Raw genomic sequence first — 21983 nt, forward strand, 5'->3', positions numbered from 1 at the left:
TGAACCCCGGTAGGTTCTCTGATAGCACCTCAAAAGTGTAAAAGGAATCTGGGATTCCAAAGGGAAAGAGATCTGATATCCATGTGGAAAGGTGGGATCTGATGTCTCCCATGAAATTAATCAATGAAAGCAGTACTGTATGCCATGAGTGTGATCTTTAAAAACAATGTATATTGATGTATAGTTATTATAAGTACTATAGTTGTTTTAAGTGTTTTATAAGCAGGTTGGGTCATTCCCATAACTGAAGCAAGGGCATGACCTGCAGTCCACGTATTGGTAAGCAATTATTAACACTACGTAGTGTTGATGACAGTGAGTGCTGTGGACTCATTTCAAAATTGTATATATGTTGTAAATAAGTTAAGGGGCCTGATTCACAAAGCGGTGCTAACAGTTAGCACCCTGGTGAATAGCCCTTTATCATGCCTAAACTCAGTTTAGGCATGATAAGTTTAGGTGTGATAAGTTTAGGTGTGATAAGTTTAGGCATGATAAGTTTAGGTGTGATAAGTTTAGGTGTGATAAGTTTAAGTGCCAACTGCGTTAGCACCGCAGTGCACAGCTGATCAAAAGTTTTACGCTAGCAAAGACTGGTGCACTTCGTATAAAGTTTAATGGCGCTGCTTTGCGTGCGGGACTTTGCAAGCGATCTAAACTTATCTAAACTTAGCATGCCTAAACTTATCACACCTAAACTTATCATGCCTAAACTTATCACACCTAAACTGGCTTTTCACCAGTGTGGTGCAAAGGTTATCATGCCTAAAGTCTTTTAGGTGTGATAACTGAGTTATCACCGCTTTGTGAATCAGGCCCAAGGAGTTTAACTGAGATTGCAGGTATAATTTTGGCCAAATATGACAGTAAAAGAAATCCATAAATTGAGGATATAGGTAAATGCACCTGGATTAGAAGCATAGTATGTATCAAACATAAATTTACAGATATAAGGTCTGTAAGTGAGTATACATAACAGGACATGTCATAATCCCTATATCACCTTCCATCTCACTTGATCTTGCCATCAACACCCAAAATTCAGAGGACTTAGTTGACTGGCTTACACAGTACACAGCTTCCGCATGGAGCCTTGACACACCATCCTCCTCTTGCTCTGATTCGGACACCCCACAACAACTTACCACTCGACGGCAGCCACAACCATCAATAGCACCACAGCTGCTCCACTTAATATGTCACAATCATGTGATAAATTTAGTGATGCACAATCATTATTGGCAGAAGATGAAGGCGATAAGGATGTTACACCACCTGATATGTCTCAGTCAGGCGTCAGTACACACATGGATGTGAGGTGTGAGGATAATGATGATGATGATATAGTACCCGTTGTTGGTGCCTTTTTGGAGGTGTCTGATACAAGTGAAGCAGTTGATGATGATGACGATGTGTCCATTAATGTCACGTGGGTGCCCGCAAGAAGAGATGAAGAACAGGGGGACAGTTCAGATAGGGGACAGAGAAAGGAGAAGATGAGTTGTTGTAACTAGCAGGGGGAGCTCATCAGAAAGGAGCTAGTTGCACTGTCAGACAGCATGTATCGAAACCTGGGGTCAGCCAGCCAATACGCCCTTCAACGCCTGCTGTTGTCACCACCAGAATGCTGTCATTCTGAAGCTCAGCAGTGTAGTATTTTCTTTGTGTGTCTGCCTCTGATAACAGCGAAGCCATTTGCAAACTCTGCCAAAGGAAACAGTCGTGGGAAGTCCAACACCCTCCTAGGCTCAATTGCTTTGTGAAGGCACATGATCTCACATCACAAACACCTATGGGATGAACACATCAGGAAAAGCAGCACACAAACTCAAAGCCATACTCGTCCTCCTGGTCCAGCATCTTCAGCCATGTCAACCTCTGCTGTCCTTGTCCCCTCTCAACCACCCTCCACTCCGCCGCCTCTCACCTTCAGCAGTTCTGGCTCATCTGCCCACAGTCAGCTTTTTGTCAAGGAAGTTTTTGAGCGGAAGAAGCCAATGTCTCAGAGTCACCCCCTTGCCCGGCGTCTGACAGCTGGATAGTCGGAACTGTTAGCCTGCCAGCTTTTACTATACAAGCTGGTGGAGTCTGAGGCCCTTAAAAAAATTGTTTTGCGATTGGCACACCACAGTGGAAGCTACCAGGCAGAAACTTATTTTCCAAAAAGGCAATTTCTAACCTGTACCGTCATGTGGAAAGACAAGTCGTAGCATCTCTGGCACAAGGGGCTCGATTCACAAAGCGGTGCTAACCCAGTTAGAGACTTTAGGCGTGATAACCATTGCACCATGCTGGTGAAAAGCCAGTTTAGGCATGATAAGTTTAGGTGTGATAAGTTTAGGTGTGATAAGTTTAGGCATGCTAAGTTTAGATAGGTGTAGATCGCTTACAAAGTCCCGCACGCAAAGCAGAGCCATTAAACTGTATGCGAAGTGCACCAGACTTTGCTAGTGCAAAACTTTTGATCAGCTGTGCATTGCGGTGCTAACGCAGTTGGTGCTAAAACTTATCATGCCTAAACTTATCACACCTAAACTTATCATGCCTAAACTTATCACACCTAAACTTATCACACCTAAACTTATCATGCCTAAACTGAGTTTAGGCATGATAAAGGGCTTTTCACCAGGGTGCTAACTGTTAGCACCGCTTTGTGAATCAGGCCCAAAGTGTTGAGGCAAGGGTCCATCTGACCACTGATACCTGGTCTGCAAAGCACGGTCAGGGCAGGTATATCATGTACACTGCGCATTGGGTAAACTTGTGGACGGCTGCCAAGCAAGGATTGTGTGGCTTTGCAGAAGAGTTGGTGACACCACCATGACTTGCAGGCAGGCCTGCTGCCATCTCCTCTTCTCCTCCTACTCCTCCTCCATCCTCCTCGGCTGAGTCCTCTTCTCCTGCTGCGGCTTTCTCTACTAGTACAACAACTGCACCCCCCAGTGCCCAGGGCATCCAGATATTCCACATCCCAGGTACAACAGTGTCATGCCATCCTGGGTTTGACTTGCCTGCAAGCCGAGAGTCACACCAGACAAGTGCTCCTGGCCGCTCTGAATTAGTGTTGGGCGAACAGTGTTCGCCACTGTTCGGGTTCTGCAGAACATCACCCTGTTCGGGTGATGTTCGAGTTCGGCCGAACACCTGATGGTGCTCGGCCAAACCGTTCGGCCATATGGCCGAACTAAGAGCGCATGGCCGAACGTTCCCTGAACGTTCGGCTAGCGCTGTGATTGGCCGAACGGGTCACGTGGTTCGGCCCCTGAACGCGCTCTGATTGGCCGAACGGGTCACGTGGTTCGGCCCGAACGCGCTCTGATTGGCCGAACGGTCACGTGGTTCGGGTAAATAAATACCCGAACCACGTCATATCTCCGCCATTTGTCTGTGGGTTTAGCTTTGGGTAGGCAGGCAGGGTAGTTCGCGCTCCAGCCACACTAGCCAGGGTCCCCCCAGTCATTGTGTGTCGCTGCTGGGAACAGTAGTACACCGCTCGCTCAGCCACACTATATAGCATTGTGTGTACTGCCACTGTGTACCTCGCTCAGCCACGCTATATATAGCATTGTTTACTGCCATTGTGTGTACACGGCTCAGCCAGACTATATAGCATTGTGTGTACTGCCACTCTGTGTACACCGCTCAGCCAGACTATATAGCATTGTTTACTGCCACTCTGTGTACACCGCTCAGCCAGACTATATAGCATTGTTTACTGCCACTGTGTGTACACGGCTCAGCCAGACTATATAGCATTGTGTGTACTGCCACTCTGTGTACACCGCTCAGCCAGACTATATAGCATTGTTTACTGCCACTCTGTGTGCACCGCTCAGCCAGACTATATAGCATTGTGTGTACTGCCACTCTGTGTACACCGCTCAGCCAGACTATATAGCATTGTGTGTACTGCCACTCTGTGTACACCGCTCAGCCAGACTATATAGCATTGTTTACTGCCACTCTGTGTACACCGCTCAGCCAGACTATATAGCATTGTTTACTGCCACTCTGTGTACACCGCTCAGCCAGACTATATAGCATTGTGTGTACTGCCACTCTGTGTACACCGCTCAGCCAGACTATATAGCATTGTTTACTGCCACTCTGTGTACACCGCTCAGCCAGACTATATAGCATTGTGTGTACTGCCACTCTGTGTACACCGCTCAGCCAGACTATATAGCATTGTGTGTACTGCCACTCTGTGTACACCGCTCAGCCAGACTATATAGCATTGTGTGTGCTGCCACTGTGTGTACACCACTCAGCCAGACTATATAGCATTGTGTGTACTGCCACTGTGTGTACACCGCTCAGCCAGACTATATAGCATTGTTTACTGCCACTGTGTGTACACGGCTCAGCCAGACTATATAGCATTGTGTGTACTGCCACTCTGTGTACACCGCTCAGCCAGACTATATAGCATTGTGTGTACTGCTACTCTGTGTACACCGCTCAGCCAGACTATATAGCATTGTGTGTACTGCCACTGTGTGTACACCGCTCAGCCAGACTATATAGCATTGTGTGTACTGCCACTGTGTGTACACCGCTCAGCCAGACTATATAGCATTGTTTACTGCCACTCTGTGTACACCGCTCAGCCAGACTATATAGCATTGTTTACTGCCACTCTGTGTACACCGCTCAGCCAGACTATATAGCATTGTTTACTGCCACTCTGTGTACACCGCTCAGTCAGACTATATAGCATTGTTTACTGCCACTCTGTGTACACTGCTCAGCCAGACTATATAGCATTGTGTGTACTGCCACTCTGTGTACACCGCTCAGCCAGACTATATAGCATTGTTTACTGCCACTCTGTGTACACCGCTCAGCCAGACTATATAGCATTGTGTGTACTGCCACTCTGTGTACACCGCTCAGCCAGACTATATAGCATTGTGTGTACTGCCACTGTGTGTACACCGCTCAGCCAGACTATATAGCATTGTTTACTGCCACTGTGTGTACACGGCTCAGCCACACTATATAGCATTGTGTTTACTGCCACTCTTTGTCTGCTGGGAACAGTAGTACACCGCTCACCCGCCACTGTATAGCATTGTGCTCTGTGTCGCTGCTGGCAATAGTGGTACACCGCTCACCCACCACTGTATAGCATTTCTGTACTGCCACTGTACTGCTGCCAGTCAGCGTGTACTTTAAGGATAAGTGAAATGAGGAAGAAATCCGGTGAAAGAGGGAGGGGCAAGGGAAGAGGTGTTTCCCCTGACGGTTCACGTACAGGCCACAGGGGAGCACCCAAGAAAACCCACTCAATACCGCCCATGTTGTCCAGGACAACAACCCTCACAGATCCAAAAGAACAGGACCAGATAATTACTTGGATGACCTCTCAAGCGTCCAGCAGTGGGTTAAGCAGCACCAGCACATCACGCACGAGGTCCGAGTCCTCAGCCAGTTACAAGGAGCCAGTGGGCACAAAGCTGACACAACCGGCAGCGACACCACGCACACAACTGCCAGATAACCAGTCCGATGAATTACCTCAGGACACAATGGGGTATTCGCAGGAGCTATTCCCAGCCCAACAAACTTCCACCTTTGAAAGGTCAATGGAGGAACAGCCAGAAATGTTGTGCCCGGATTCACAACCATTACTGTGGGAAATGCACCGGGCACTGAAATACAACAAGGCGAGTCCGAGGACTTTGAAACCCAAATCCCAGAGCAAGTTGGGCAGGAGGGGTTGCAATTGCAGGAGGTTGGCCGAGAAGCTCTGGAAGACGACATTGGAGTGAGCTGCGCAGAGGTTGTTCTGGGGAGCTCTACTCCACGGCGGCGGCCCCCCACAATGACATATGACGAGTTTGAGGAGATGAAAGGGGAGGGTATGGACAATGTGGACAGAGACCCAGATTTTGTTTGTGAACGAGAACATCGCCGTCGTAGCAGCAGCACAGATGAGTCTGTTGAAGAACCCACTGCTGCACGAGTTCGCCTTGTGCCACAAGGTAGGCGGCGCAAAATTTCAGGCACCACAAGCGTGGAAGTTCAAGTGAGAGGCAAAAGAGGCGCAAACAGAAATCGCCAGCAAGGCAGGTGCTCCAAAGTCTGGGCTTTCTTTGAAGACTGCACTGAGGATGTTACCATGGCGATTTGCAAGGTGTGCAAGACCCGCCTGAGCAGGGGGAAAAGTATTAACAACCTCTCCACCACCAGCATGAGCCGCCACATGCTATCCAAACATCCCACTCTGTGGGCAAACTCGACAGGACAGGGTACCAGCAACACTGCCTCCCTTGGGTTCACCAGACTCACCACCAGACCCGCCTCAGCAGCAGCAGTAGCCCAGCCATTGCGTGGTTCACAACATTCACAAACCTCAGACGACGCTGACACTGTCACTTTCCGGAGTAGTGCTCTTGAGGTCTCCCAGTCTTCACCAAACACAACAACCAACAGCCCTTCAGTGTGCAGCCCTACGGTTCAGTTGTCTGTCTCGGAGATGTTTGAGCGCAAGAGGAAATTGCCAGCAAATGACCCCCGGGCCGTGGCAGTAACAGCCAGCATAGCCAAGCTTCTGGCCTGCGAAATGCTGCCATATCGAGTGGTGGAGACAAACAGCTTCAAGGGCATGATGTCAGTGGCCACCCCACGTTACGTGGTTCCCAGCCGCTACCACTTTGCGCGTTCTGCAGTGCCTGAGTTGCATGAGCACGTGGTCAGCAAAATAACCCAAAGCTTGAAGAATGCCGTTGCCTGCAAGGTTCACCTCACCACTGACACCTGGACGAGTGCGTTCGGCCAGGGTCGATACATCTCCCTTACCGCGCACTGGGTGAACCTTGTGGAGCCTGGCAGCGATTCCTCACCTGCTACGTCGCGGGTGTTGCCCACGCCGCAAACAGCTGCACCGCCGTCCCTCCCACTGGATAACAACAGCAGCAGCTACCTCTCTGACTCCTTCTCCTCCAACGCATCTCAAAGCTGTACTTCATCCGGAAACGCGAACCCAGCACCAGCACCAGTAGGATCGTGGAAGCAGTGCAGCACAGCTGTTGGCATGCGTCAGCAAGCGTTGCTGAAGCTGATCTGCCTTGGGGAAAAGCAGCACACAGGGGAGGAAATTTGGAGGGGAATAAAGGAACAGACGGATTTGTGGCTGGCACCGCTGGACCTGAAACCGGGCATGGTTGTGTGTGATAATGGGAGTAATCTCATTCGCGCTTTAAGGTTGGCTAAACTGACACACATCCCTTGCCTGGCGCACGTGATGAACCTAGTAGTTCAGCGGTTCCTGAGGACATACCCAGGCGTGGCCGATCTTCTGTTGAAGGTGCGACGAGTGGCCAAACATTGTAGAAATTCAAGTACTGCTTCGGGGGCACTCGCCAAGATGCAGGAGCGCTTCAATCTCCCCCACCATCGCTTGCTGTGTGATGTCCCTACGCGCTGGAATTCTACGCTGCACATGCTAGCCCGCTTTTGCGAGCAGAAGAGTGCAGTGGTCCAGTACATGACGGCGCAGTACCGAGGCGCATCCGGCCAGCTGCCAAGCTTCTGTGGATCCGATTGGGCCAACATGTTGGACCTCTGCCAAGTCCTCCAAAATTTTGAGCAATCCACGTTGCTTGTGAGCAGTGACAACTCTTCAGTCAGCATTACCATACCACTGCTGTGTTTACTGAAGAGGTCAATGTTGAAAATCAAGGAAACAGCTGCCATGATGCAACTGGGGGAATCTGAAGGAGAAAACGATCAGCGTGATGGTACCAACATCAGGCCATCCGCCTCAGGAAACGCTGGCCCCAGCAGCTATGACGAAGAAGAGGAGGAGGAACAGCTGGAGTTGGAGCAGGAATTTCCTGCCACCACTGACGAGGGCCAGAGCGGTGCACGTTGGACTTCCACAATTCAGCGCGAATGGTCAGCAGAAGCAGACCAGGAAGAAGGTGACGACTATGATGCATCACAACAACTATCACAACGCTCACAAGAGGATGATAAGGATTCTGGCAGGACTCTGGCACACATGGCTCAATTCATGCTAGACTGCATTGAACGCGACCCACGCATTGTGCGCATTCTGGACAACACCAATTACTGAGTTTATACCCTTCTGGATCCACGGTACAAACACAATGTTCCAAAACTGCTTGAAGAAAGAGTCAGACAGGTCAAAATGGAAGAATACCAGCAGGCCCTTGTGGAGACTTTAGAGAGGAGATTGACATCCTCCCCCTCCTCTAGCCAGTTGTACGCCGACAGACTGACTTCCGCAAACCCAGGACGACCAGGAGGGCAGCAAACAACACAAGCCGCAGCTAGTGCCCAAAAGGGAATGGTATCGGCAGTGTCCTTGGAGTGGGAAAATTTTCTGACACCCATGCAGCAGCAGCCCACTGAACAGCAAGCGTGCAGATCCACCTCCAACACCGATCGCCTGGAGAAGATGGTCAAGGACTACATGTCAGATGGCGTAGCTGTGTCTAACAATCCATCTGCACCCTTCAACTATTGGGTATCGAAGCTAGACACCTGGCACGAACTGGCAATGTACGCAATAGAGGTGCTGGCTTGCCCGGCAGCCAGCGTTATGTCGGAACGCTGTTTCAGTGCTGCCGGAGGCATCGTCACAGATCGGCGTATCCGCCTCTCCACAGAAAATGCAGACCGTCTGACTCAAATTAAAATGAATCAATCCTGGATTGGAAACGACTACGCAACACTCCAGGACCCCAACCAAGTATCATGACCAATGAACATCTGGGATGGTTTAGCGTTTCCGGTCCCTGTTTCTTGAACCTCTCATCTGTATTACATTTATGACTGCATGGCGGCAAAAAGCATTGCTGCTATATCCGCACGCTTTTTGTCCTCATGCAAGGCCTGGGTTGTTGTGTCTCAAAAAGCGTGGCCTTCTCCTCCTGCGCCTGCTCCTGTTCCATCACGTGAGCTGCTGCTGCTGGGTTAGCGTTGCCGGTCCCTGTTTATGGAACCTCTTCTCTTTATTTCATTTATGACTGCATGGCGGTAAAAAGCATGCTATCCGCACGCTTCTTGTCCTCATGCAAGGCCTGGGTTGTTGTGTCTCAAAGCGTGGCCTTCTCCTCCTGCGCCTCCTCCTGTTCCATCACGTGTGCTGCTGCTGCTGCTGGGTTAGCGTTACCGGTCCCTGTTTATGGAACCTCTTCTCTTCATTACATTTATGACTGCATGGTGGTAAAAAGCATGCTATCCGCACGCTTCTTGTACTCATGCAAGGCCTGGGTTGTTGTGTCTCAAAGCGTGGCCTTCTCCTCCTGCGCCTCCTCCTGTTCCATCACGTGTGCTTCTGCTGCTGCTGGGTTAGCGTTACCGGTCCCTGTTTATGGAACCTCTCATCTTTATTACATTTATGACTGCATGGCGGTAAAAAGCATGCTATCCGCACGCTTCTTGTCCTCATGCAAGGCCTGGGTTGTTGTGTCTCAAAGCGTGGCCTTCTCCTCCTGCGCCTCCTCCTGTTCCATCACGTGTGCTGCTGCTGCTGCTGCTGGGTTAGCGTTACCAGTCCCTGTTTATGGAACCTCTCATCTTTATTACATTTATGACTGCATGGCGGTAAAAAGCACGTTACCTGTGCAAAGAAACATGACATTTTCCGCATTTAAAAGACAGTTTTTCCTTTGAAACTTTACAATCAGTTTTCTCAAAAACTATAAGCTCTTTTTCAAATATTTTTTTTTCTCTGGTACCCACTCCCAAGGTTCACATACCCTGCTAATTTGGGGTATGTAGCATGTAAGGAAGCTTTACAAAGCACGAAAGTTCGGGTCCCCATTGACTTCCATTATGTTCGGAGTTCGGCGCGAACACCCGAACATCGCGGCGATGTTCGGCGAACGTTCTCGAACCCGAACATCTAGGTGTTCGCCCAACACTACTCTGAATGAACAGGTGGATCAGTGGCTGACCCCACACCAACTGGAGATCAGCAAAGTGGTGTGTGACAACCAGAGCCGGATTAAGGCTAAATGGGGCCCTAAGCAAAGTAACTGATTTGGGCCCCCCCATCATGTCGTAATAGAATCAGAAGATGCAGCTGCACAGCAATATGTCGCACACACCGGGCAGCCGAGCTACTGGTTGCTATGGGCAACAGCACGCTTTCCTCTGTGGGTGCACAATGCAGGGAATAGCAGCGGCAAAATGCAGAGTGAGAGATGAATGGCTGGGACATTTGCACTCAGGGGCTGGGGCACCCCTGTGAAGAGGGCGCCAGATATCACAGCAGCAGCACTTTCCCCCTGCATCTCCAGCCTGGCAATAGCAGAAAGCTCTGGACACCGCCAAACCGGAAGCCGTTCCCCAGACAGAATTACATAACCACTCCCACCAACAAACAACCAATTTCCTCCAAAAATAGACAGTCACCATGCAGCCTCAATCCCAGTGAATACGATAGTCCAGCAGAGAAGGCAGCCGCAGTGGGGGTGAATGACAGCACCAGATGAATCACATTCACCTATTGCGATCCAAGCAATAGAGGTCCCGTCATCCGGAGCCCATCTGTCTCCTCTAGAGTGCTGCCGCTCTGTTACTACTACTTTTACTACTTCCTACTTCATGTCTGATCTGAGAATCAGGAAGTTCAGAGCGAGCGGCTGCACTGTAGAAGAGACAGATGGGTTTCAGATGACGGGATCTCTATTGCTTGGATCATGGATAGGTGAGTGAGCGTTTGCCATCTGCTGCTATCATTCTTGCTGCAGCTGTGGTTCTCTGTGGGAAGGGAGGGTGGAGTGGGCAGCGGCAGAGCGCACAGTAGCAGGAGGGGGACCTAGGATGGAGAGCCTGGCTCTGAAGACAATCAGCAGCGCACGGCATCATTTGACAAGACAAGACAAATAACATTTATATCGCGCTTTTCTCCTGGTGGACTCAAAGCGCCAGAGCTGCAGCCACTAGGACGCGCCCTATAGGCAGTAGCAGTGTTAGAGAGACTTTCCTACGGTCTCCTACTGAATAGGTGCTGGCTTACTGAACAGGCAGAGCTGAGATTTGAACCCTGGTCTCCTGTGTCAGCGGCAGAGCCCTTAAAGGGACTCCAAGCAGTGCCTGTGGATATGCCTTTAAGCATACCCACAACTAATTCATTACATCCTCACACCTACCAGCATGATGTTTGTAATTATATCCCCCTGTGTTCCTTATATTTCATTGCATTGTGCTGAATCGAGCTGCCAACTTTGGAGAAAAGTCGTCCTGTGGCCGTAATTTCGATCGTGAAAATATCAAAAACTAAAAGGCATAGAGCAGCCGTTTATATATCATTGGAAAGAGGAGAAAAAGAGCTTTAAAATGATATGCATCTTTCCATAGTTACTGCACTGCTCAGAGTCCCTTTAACCATTATACCATCCAGCCACCGCTGACTTTGGAGAAAAGTCGTCCTGTGGCCGCGATTTCAATCGCGAAAATATCGAAAACTAAAAGGCATAGAGCAGCTGTTTATATATCATTGGAAAGAGGATAAAGAGAGCTTTAAAATGATATGAATCTTTCCATAGTTACTGCACTGCTCAGAGTCCCTTTAACCATTATACCATCCAGCCACCGCTGACTTTGGAGAAAAGTCGTCCTGTGGCCGCGATTTCAATCGCGAAAATATCGAAAACTAAAAGGCATAGAGCAGCTGTTTATATATCATTGGAAAGAGGATAAAGAGAGCTTTAAAATGATATGAATCTTTCCATAGCTACTGCACTGCTCAGAGTCCCTTTAACCATTATACCATCCAGCCACCGCTGACTTTGGAGAAAAGTCGTCCTGTGGCCGCGATTTCAATCGCGAAAATATCGAAAACTAAAAGTCATAGAGCAGCCGTTTAGATATCATTGGAAAGAGGAGAAAGAGAGCTTTAAAATGATATGCATCTTTCCATAGTTACTGCACTGCTCAGAGTCTCTTTAACCATTATACCATCCAGCCACCGCTGACAGGATGGCAAGGGCTGGTTTATGTGCTAATGGGGCCCCTTTGACTCTGAATGGGGCCCCAAGCGACTGCTTTTGTTGCCTGGTCGGTAATCCGGCCCTGGTGACAACGGAAGCAATCTGTTGGTGGCATTGAATTTGGGAAAGTTAACACATGTGCCCTGCATGACACATGTGTTGAATCTTATTATACAACGCTTTGTGTCTAAGTATCCAGACTTACAGGAGGTCCTCAATCAGTCCAGAAAGGTGTGTGGCCATTTCAGGCGTTCCTACACGGCCATGGCACGCTTTGCAGATATTGAGCAGCAAAAGAACCTGCCAGTGAGGTGTTTGATTTGCGACAGCCCAACTCGCTGGAATTCAAGTCTGCTAATGTTTAACAGCCTGCTCCAACAAGAAAACGCCATAAATGAGTATCTGTACAATGCTAGGACAGGTCATGAGGAGCTGGGGATTTTTTTTGGCGCGTTACTGGATGCTCATGCGCAATGCCTGAAGGCTCATGCATCCTTTTGAAGAGGTGACAAACCTGGTGAGTCGCAGGGAAGGCACCATCAGCATTCTAGACTTTTTGCTGCCTGAGGCAAACTTGTGAGGATACGCCCCCCCCCCCCCCCCTCCCTAACCCAGCCCCCGAATTGGAATGGTCACACAGCACCTGACAATTTGCCCCGCAAGTTATAGCTTCAGTGATCCCCCAAAAACACCCTCAGTATAGGTAGTTAACCAGGCATAGGTGCCCCCAGTATTGGTAGCTAAATACAGTTGCCCCCAGTATAGGTTAGCCAAGTACAGTTGCCCCCAGTATAGGTTGGCCAGGCACTCTCTTCACTTCCTGTTTTTGCCTGGTGCTGCTGCCCCCAGACTTCTGCCGCCTGAGGAAGTCACCTCACTTGGCAGCATGGACGGACCGGGCCTGCACCTGCTGTACCTGAGGCAATGCATAGGGAGGAGTCGTCTGAGGAACAGGAGTCAAAGGAGGAAGGTGGCTTTGAGGATGAGGTGGATGAACAACCACAGCAGGTGTCCCAGGGGGCTTGTGGTCACCTTGTGGGTACCCGTGGTGTTGTACGTGGCTCAGGGGAGGAGGAGAACTTCCGTGACTTCAGTGAGGAAGAGGAACGGGAGATGGCTACCTCGGCATCCATCCTTGTGCAAATGGGGTCTTTCATGCTGTCCTGCTGTCATAAGACGGCGGCCTGACCGCATTCAGCAAGCGGAACGCGGAGGTTTGTCCGCGTCCGCATCAGCGGCACCATCCACCACATGGTCGCATGCGGAACGCGGAGAAACATCCGCATCGGCGTTGCGATCCACCGTTCGGTCACAGGCCTCTCGGGGTACTTTACATCGAGGCTGTGGTCCGGTTCTTCCCTCACAGGCCTCAGGGCCTGCCACACACCAACGCTATCCTCAATCCAGTCTGGACCCCGTAGGGGCTGCGTGCGTGTGCAATAAAGCCTTTTATACTCTTAGAAGGAGAGTCAGCTGACCTCAGTAAGGTCCTTGAGCTGTGCTGCGATTGGCTGATTGGCTGGGCGGGCTGGTTGAGCCCAGCACAGTATAAAAGCAGGCATTCTGTCAGTTGCAAGTTGTCTGCAGTAAGCGTTACTTTGTGATAGCCCTCAGACCTTAGCTAGATCCGAGAGAGACAGTCCTAGCTGGAGCAAGGCTCCTGTCTCTCATCAGTCAGTCTTTGTTGTTTTCCTGATCATTGTATATTTATATGTAACCTGATCTCTGTTATAGTCAGCCAGTCAGTTGATCTAATAGTCAGCCAGATAGTGATCTGACAGTCAGTACCATCGTGGGCCAAGTGCGGCTTGCCGTAACTAGCCCACAACAGTCAGATTTGTTATTTTCCTGATCTGCGACATATATTGGTTTTGCCAATATATTCGCAAGCACTATTATTATCTGTGCCATTTTCTGATCTCCCGTTGCCGAACCTCTGCTTGTCTATTTCACTACGAGTTCGGCTTTCTGACTTTGTACCTCCGCCTATCTGATTTCCGTTACTGACCTTGGCTAGATTTCTGACTCTGCTCTGTTTCACGATTCGGTACCTCGCAGCCAGTTTGTTACCAAACCGTTTCCGTCTGACTTTGCCCCCTTTAGTGGTTCTCCCACTAAAGGGTTTATTCTGCTGAATCCCTCCTTGCGGAGGTCTCAGTGGTTCCCCAGTATATCATTGCTGCTGGGGAACGCGATTCTAGCGTTACGTCATCTAGTCGCAGAATCGCACACACTGCGTTTCTCTTTTAGAGGTAGCCAGTCCTCTTAAAGATATCAGTGTGGTGGGTTTTCCACTGTCGGTATACCCGGTATCCAGAGTTACAAATAAATATCCGCATTATTGGCGATTCCGCAGATCGCCACATAATCGGATATATCAGCATTATTGGTGATACTGCGGATCACCAACAATCTGAATACTCTGAGTGTGCACCAAACACCACACATTGTTACAGTACTGCAGACCACATTTATGAATATGGAAGGTCTGGTGGAACGATTGAATATGCTGTCAGCCACTATTGGAGAACTGTCCAAAACTGTGACCTTACAGCAAGCTCAGATCTCCCAGCTTACAGAGAGAATTAATGCCCTGTCTCCACCAGTGGTTCAACCTTTCCCTCACACAGTCGAGCCCAAGATGCCCCTTCCGGAAAAATTTTCTGGCTCACGGGCCGACTTTAGTAACTTTAGAAATCGCTGTTTAGCATATTTCCAGATGAAACCTGTGTCGTCCGGTTCAGAGGCACAGAGGGTTACTCTGATTAGGACCCTCTTACAGGGAGATTCCCAGACCTGGGCATTTAGCCTTCCCGAAGGTCATACTGCCTTGTCATCGGTGTCTGAATTCTTTAAAGCGATGGCTATTATCTACGATGATCCCGACATCGCCGGCACAGCCGAGCGCAAGCTCAAGGAACTTAAACAAGGTAGTCGCATGGTTGAGGAGTATGCGGCAGAGTTCAGGAAGTGGGCAGTCTCAGTGAGGTGGGATCAATTCACACTATTAGACACGTAAATAAATGGGTTATCTGATTCCATCTCTGATGTCATCATAAGCCACCCTGAACCGAAAAGTTTAGATGAGGCCATAACACTGTCCATTAAAATTGATAGACATATTCGTTATCATAAGAAGGGCAGATCTTTAGCACTCGCCAGGGTGTCCCATGCGGTTAGTCCTCCTGAGGTCTCGGAGGAGGAACCGATGCAATTGGGGCACGGCCATCTGACAGGGTCTGAGAGAGCTAGGAGAGGAGGGACTATGCCTATACTGTGGGGAGAAGGGTCACCGAGTGCAGAAGTGCAGCAAGAGGGCGGGAAACTTGTCCGCTTAGGGCTGGTTGGAGGTACCGCCCTAAGCGAGCAAACCCTACCTCCATATCACAGTAAGATCTTGCTGCCTTGTTCCCTTCAATGGGAGAATCAAGTTTGTCACACGTCTGCATTCATCGACTCAGGCTCCGCCGCCAATTTCATAGATCGTGATCTAGCTTTGAGGTTCAATATCCCCATTCTCCCCATTCAGAAGCATATCTATGTCACCGCAATCGATGACTCCCCACTGCAAGACAAGTCACCTCTTTGTCAAACTCCATTTCTCACCCTCCAGATTGGGGTTCTTCACACAGAAAACATTCAGTTCTTTGTTTTAAAGATGGCCACCTCGTCAGTCATCCTGGGTCTCCCTTGGCTGAGGAAGCATTCTCCCCAGATAAATTGGAGGGAGAGACAACTGTCTGCATGGTCACACTATTGTCAGGAGAATTGTTTAGGGTCTGTATCAGTCAGTTCCTCTGAGGTTCACGTTGAAGGGGTTCCACCTCAGTATTCTGAATTCAGTGACGTGTTTTGTGCCCGGTCTGCGGACAGGTTGCCTCCCCATAGACCCTATGACTGTCCTGTTGAGCTGAGACCAGGTACTATGCCCCCTCGGGGACGGTTGTACAATCTTTCTGGTCCCGAGAAGATCGCGATGAAGGATTATATCAGGGAGAACTTGGAGAAGGGCTTTATCCGTCCTTCCAAGTCCCCTGCGGGAGCGGGGTTCTTCTTTGTTAAGAAGAAAGACGCTGGTCTTCGCCCGTGTATAGATTATAGACAACTTAACAAGATCACCATCAAAAACCGTTACCCTCTCCCACTCATCGACGATCTATTCTCACAGATTACTGATGCCTGTGTTTTTTCCAAGTTGGATCTGAGGGGGGCATATAACCTTATTTGTATCCGAGAAGGCGACGAGTGGAAGACCGCGTTTAATACACCTGACGGTCACTATGAGTACCTCGTCATGCCCTTCGGGTTATGCAATGCCCCGGCGGTCTTTCAGGAGTTCGTCAATGATATCTTTAGAGATGTATCAGGCAGATTCTTAGTGGTTTATCTTGACGACATTTTAATCTTTTCAAAAGACTTGCAGCAGCATAGGCAGCATGTTAGGTTTGTCCTCCAAAAACTACGTGAGAACCAATTATACGCCAAGTTGGAGAAATGTATTTTCGAAGTCAGGGAGGTAGCCTTTCTGGGATACATTATCTCCACATCTGGGTTGGCAATGGATCCTAGTAAGGTCGCAGCAGTCCTGGAATGGCCACAGCCTTCAGGCCTCAAGGCACTGCAGAGGTTTTTAGGATTCGCCAACTATTACAGGAGGTTCATTAAGGGGTACTCTTCGGTGGTGGCCCCTATGACTCAGTTGACAAGAAAGGGGGCTGATGCTAGTAACTGGCCATCTGAAGCAGTTAAGGCCTCTGAGTTGTTGAAAGCAGCCTTCTGTTCCGCTCCCATCTTGCGTCATCCTGACGTCACCCGCCCCTTCATTGTGGAGGTGGATGCGTCCGATGTTGGAGTCGGCGCAGTTTTATCGCAGGCTTTTGGCCCGGATGGTAAGGTCCATCCGTGTGCATACTTCTCAAGGAGGTTTGCGCCCGCGGAGAAAAATTATGATGTGGGGAATCGAGAGCTGTTGGCCATCAAACTGGCACTGGAGGAGTGGCGCCATTGGTTGGAAGGGGCAGAGTTCCCTTTTACAGTGTATACAGATCACAAAAACCTCGAATACATCGAGAAAGCTAAGAGGTTAACGCCCAGACAGGCCAGATGGGCGCTTTTCTTTTCTCGTTTTGATTTTGTGATCACGTATAGGCCAGGTGACAAGAACGTTAAGGCTGATGCCTTGTCTAGGTGCTTTGAGCCTGAGTCTGCCCCATCTGCTACTCCCACTAATATCCTCCCTGAAAAGTACTTTCTGGCAGCTACTGAGATCTCGGAGGATCTTTCCAAGGTGCTTTCGGCATGTCAGGCTAATGTTCCTAAGGGGAAACCCGAGGGTCTCCTGTATGTTCCCATCCGCTTCCGAGGGCAAGTGCTAGGTATGTTTCATGAACACAAGAATGTGGGACACCCGGGCATTGCCCGTACTCAGGAACTGTTGAGTAGGGCTGTCTGGTGGCCTTCTTTCATGTCCGACTGTGAGGAGTTTGTCAAGTCCTGTTCTGTCTGTGCCAGGTGCAAATTCTCCAGGAAGGCTCCAGCCGGGTCTCTCCAACCCCTGCCTTCTCCACAGGTTCCATGGTCCCACATCTTCATGGACTTTGTGGGTGAACTGCCTGAATCTGACGGTAAGACCGTTATCTGGGTCGTAACTGACAGGTTCAGTAAGATGGCACATTTTGTTGCTCTGCCCGGGTTGCCGTCTGCTCAGGATTTGGCAGAACTATTTGTGCATAACATCTTTAAGCTTCATGGAATTCCTGTGGATGTGGTTTCAGACCGAGGGGTACAGTTTGTATCTAAGTTCTGGAGGTCCTTTTGCAAAGATTTGGGCATCTCTCTGTCTTTGTCGTCTGGCTACCATCCCCAGACCAATGGGCAGACAGAGAGAATCAACCAATCCCTTGAACAATTCTTGAGATGTTATGTGGCGGAGGCGCAACATCTGTGGGTGAAATTCTTGCCATTTGCTGAATTTGCTCACAATAATCTCAGGAACACATCTTCCGGGTATTCTCCATTTCAGGTCGTTTACGGTAGATCACCCAAATTCTCGTCGCTTCCAGTCAGGGAGTCACCTCTTCCGGCTCTCCAGGAGTGGCAAGGTGCCTTCAAGAAAATTTGGGAGAATGTCAGGTACAATCTGAATAAGGCTTTTAAGATCCAGAAAAAGTATGCGGACAAGAGACGTTCCATTGAATGGAACTTTGTTCCGGGGGATTTTGTTTGGGTATCCACCAAACATATCTCTCTCAGACAGCCATCGGCAAAACTGGGTCCCCGGTTTATTGGGCCTTTCCCTGTGGAAAGAAAGATTAATGATGTGACATACAGGGTGAAACTACCTGCCAGTCTGAGATGTGGCAGGACATACCATGTCTCCCTATTGAAACCTGCTGTTAGGGTAGACTCGGCTCCCCCTTCTCCTGTGGTGGTCGATGGGGAACTGGAGTATGAGGTTCAGGATATCCTGGATTCACGCATTGTACGCAATAAAGTTCAGTATCTGGTACACTGGAAGGGGTATGGCTTAGAGGAAAGATTATGGGTTCCCCTTCGAGATCTGCATGCCAAAGAGATAAGAAAGAAGTTTCATGAGTCACATCCCGGGAAACCTGGAGAGGCATGTCCGGAGGCCACGCCTGAAAGGGGGGGTACTGTCATAAGACGGCGGCCTGACCGCATTCAGCAAGCGGAACGCGGAGGTTTGTCCGCGTCCGCATCAGCGGCACCATCCACCACATGGTCGCATGCAGAACGCGGAGAAACATCCGCATCGGCGTTGCGATCCACCGTTCGGTCACAGGCCTCTAGGCGTACTTTACGTCGAGGCTGTGGTCTGGTTCTTCCCTCACAGGCCTCAGGGCCTGCCACACACCAACGCTATCCTCAATCCAGTCTGGACCCCGTAGGGGCTGCGCGCGTGTGCAATAAAGCCTTTTATACTCTTAGAAGGAGAGTCAGCTGACCAGCTGGTCAGCTGACCTCAGTAAGGTCCTTGAGCTGTGCTGCAAGGTCCTTGAGCTGTGTTGTGATTGGCTGATTGGCTGGGCGGGCTGGTTGAGCCCAGCACAGTATAAAAGCAGGCATTCTGTCAGTTGCAAGTTGTCTGCAGTAAGCGTTACTTTGTGATAGCCCTCAGACCTTAGCTAGATCCGAGAGAGACAGTCCTAGCTGGAGCAAGGCTCCTGTCTCTCATCAGTCAGTCTTTGTTGTTTTCCTGATCATTGTATATTTATATGTAATGTAACCTGATCTCTGTTATAGTCAGCCAGTCAGTTGATCTAATAGTCAGCCAGATAGTGATCTGACAGTCAGTACCATCGTGGGCCAAGTGCGGCTTGCCGTAACTAGCCCACAACAGTCAGATTTGTTATTTTCCTGATCTGCGACATATATTGGTTTTGCCAATATATTCGCAAGCACTATTGTTATCTGTGCCATTTTCTGATCTCCCGTTGCCGAACCTCTGCTTGTCTATTTCACTACGAGTTCGGCTTTCTGACTTTGTACCTCCGCCTATCTGATTTCCGTTACTGACCTTGGCTAGATTTCTGACTCTCCTCTGTTTCACGATTCGGTACCTCGCAGCCAGTTTGTTACCGAACCGTTTCCGTCTGACTTTGCCCCCTTTAGTGGTTCTCCCACTAAAGGGTTTATTCTGCTGAATCCCTCCTTGCGGAGGTCTCAGTGGTTCCCCAGTATATCATTGCTGCTGGGGAACGCGATTCTAGCGTTACGTCATCTAGTCGCAGAATCGCACACACTGCGTTTCTCTTTTAGAGGTAGCCAGTCCTCTTAAAGATATCAGTGTGGTGGGTTTTCCACTGTCGTTATACCCGGTATCCAGAGTTACAAATAAATATCCGCATTATTGGCGATTCCACAGATCGCCACATAATCGGATATATCAGCATTATTGGTGATACTGCGGATCACCAACAATCTGAATACTCTGAGTGTGCACCAAACACCACACATTGTTACACCTGCCTGTTGAGGGACCCCCATATAGAAAGGCTCAAGGGGAACGGCCTTTACTGGGTGGCAACACTATTAGACACCCGGTATAAGCACCAAGTGGTGGATATGTTACCGAACTACCAGAAGTCGGAAAGGATGCCGCAGTTGCACAACAGCCTGCAAAGTATGCTGTTCAAGGGTGATGTCACAGAATGATGGGAAAGAGTTGCCAATAATCCTCCTCCCACGGCCACGCCGGCAAGGACAGGAGCTCTTCCAATGTGATGGTGATGTCGGACATGCACAGTTTTTTTAGTCTGACAAATCGCCACAGCCCTTTGGGATCCACCCTCCGAGAACGCCTCCACAGACAGGTAGCAGACTTCCTGACCTTAACTGCGGATATCAACACTCTGAGGAGCAATGAACCCTTGGACAACTGGGTGCGCAGGCTTGACCTGTGGCCTGAGGCTGAGCTCTCACTATTTGCCATCAAACTTCTGTCTTGCCCCACCTAAAGCATCGTGTCAGAAAGGACCTTCAGCGCAGCAGGAGAAGAAAAGTCGCCTAGGTCAAAAAAGTGTTGACTACCTGACCTTTATTAAAATGAATGTGGCATGGATCCTGAAGGGTTACTGCCTGCTGGAAGACTTGTAAATCAGTCCCCACACAGCTGTATATGCTCTCTGCACGCCGCGTGACTTCTCCACCACCACCAACAAGGGGCCAGGTTAATCCTGCATTGTTAAAGAGACTCCGTAACAAAAATTGCATCCTGTTTTTTATCATCCTACAAGTTCCAAAAGCTATTCTAATGTGTTCTGGCTTACTGCAGCACGTTCTACTATCACCATCTCTGTAATAAATCAACTTATCTCTCTCTTGTCAGACTTGTCAGGCCTGTGTCTGGAAGGCTGCCAAGTTCTTCAGTGTTGTGGTTCTGCTATGAACTCCCCCATCCAGGCCCCTCTCTGCACACTGCCTGTGTGATATTTAGATTAGTGCAGCTTCTCTCTGTTCTATTATCTTTCACAAGCTGGATAAATCCTCCTCTGAGCTGGCTGGGCTTTCACATACTGAGGAATTACATACAGGCACAGCTGTCTGCACTCTGCAGGAAGAAATAGCCTGACACTTCAGTGGAAGATAGCTGCAGGGGGAAAGAAACACACAAATGATCTCTTGAGATTCAAAAGGAAGGGTGTATACAGTCTGCTTGTGTATGGATGTATTTTCTATGTGTGGACATACTGTACATCAACCTACTTCCTGTTTTGGTGGCCATTTTGTTTGTTTACAAACAAACTTTTTAAAACTTTTTAACCACTTTTAATGCGGCGAGGAGCGGCGAAATTGTGACAGAGGGTAATAGGAGATGTCCCCTAACGCACTGGTATGTTTACTTTTGTGCGATTTTAACAATACAGATTCTCTTTAAGGCCGCTGCTATAGCCACGGCTGCTTCAAAACCTATTTTTTCTGGCATGTGACTATACATGCCTAATTTTTCTGGCCTCTGGTGCTACACAGTGGTTGCAACAAAAGAAAGGCATGTACATGATGTCAATTCCCCTTCATGATCATTACCTTGTAGTGGTGAAGGGGCTTGCGTATCACAATGAAGCAATGACCTATATGAGTGTGTTGGTGGCACACCCAGGAAGATAAGGTCGTTGCTTCATTGTGGGCAGACTAGCGCGCCACAGAAAAAATGGGCATGGCCATGCGGTGAGTGGGTGTAGCCATGGGTGGGGCCAACTGTACATGAACTTAGCAGCGGTGTAAGTTACAGATAACGGGCCTGCCCATCAAAATATTGGATGGAGCCCCCTGATCTTTATTTAGATAATTTACAATCAGTATAGGCATAGATCAAAGATGTATACACACATACAATTTTGATTGGTCAATCACTGACCCCCAATTTTACCACCCCGTGCAGTAAGTGGGCCAACAGACAATGAATTTTATGAACAGAACTAAAATTGGCTAATCAAAATTGTATGTGTGTACCAGGCTTTACAGCTAATACTGTACATACTGAAAGTAGCA

General features: G+C 49.1%; 1 protein-coding gene across 1 annotated transcript in view; it reads right to left on the reverse strand.

Moving 5' to 3' along the window:
* Window positions 1–21983, reverse strand: part of LOC137532693 (SLAM family member 5-like) — a 412994-nt gene that overhangs the window by 63544 nt on the left and 327467 nt on the right. The gene's annotated exons all lie outside the window — the stretch shown is intronic.

The sequence above is a fragment of the Hyperolius riggenbachi genome, chromosome 9, assembly GCF_040937935.1.
Source record: "Hyperolius riggenbachi isolate aHypRig1 chromosome 9, aHypRig1.pri, whole genome shotgun sequence".
NCBI classification, from domain to species: Eukaryota; Metazoa; Chordata; class Amphibia; order Anura; family Hyperoliidae; genus Hyperolius; species Hyperolius riggenbachi.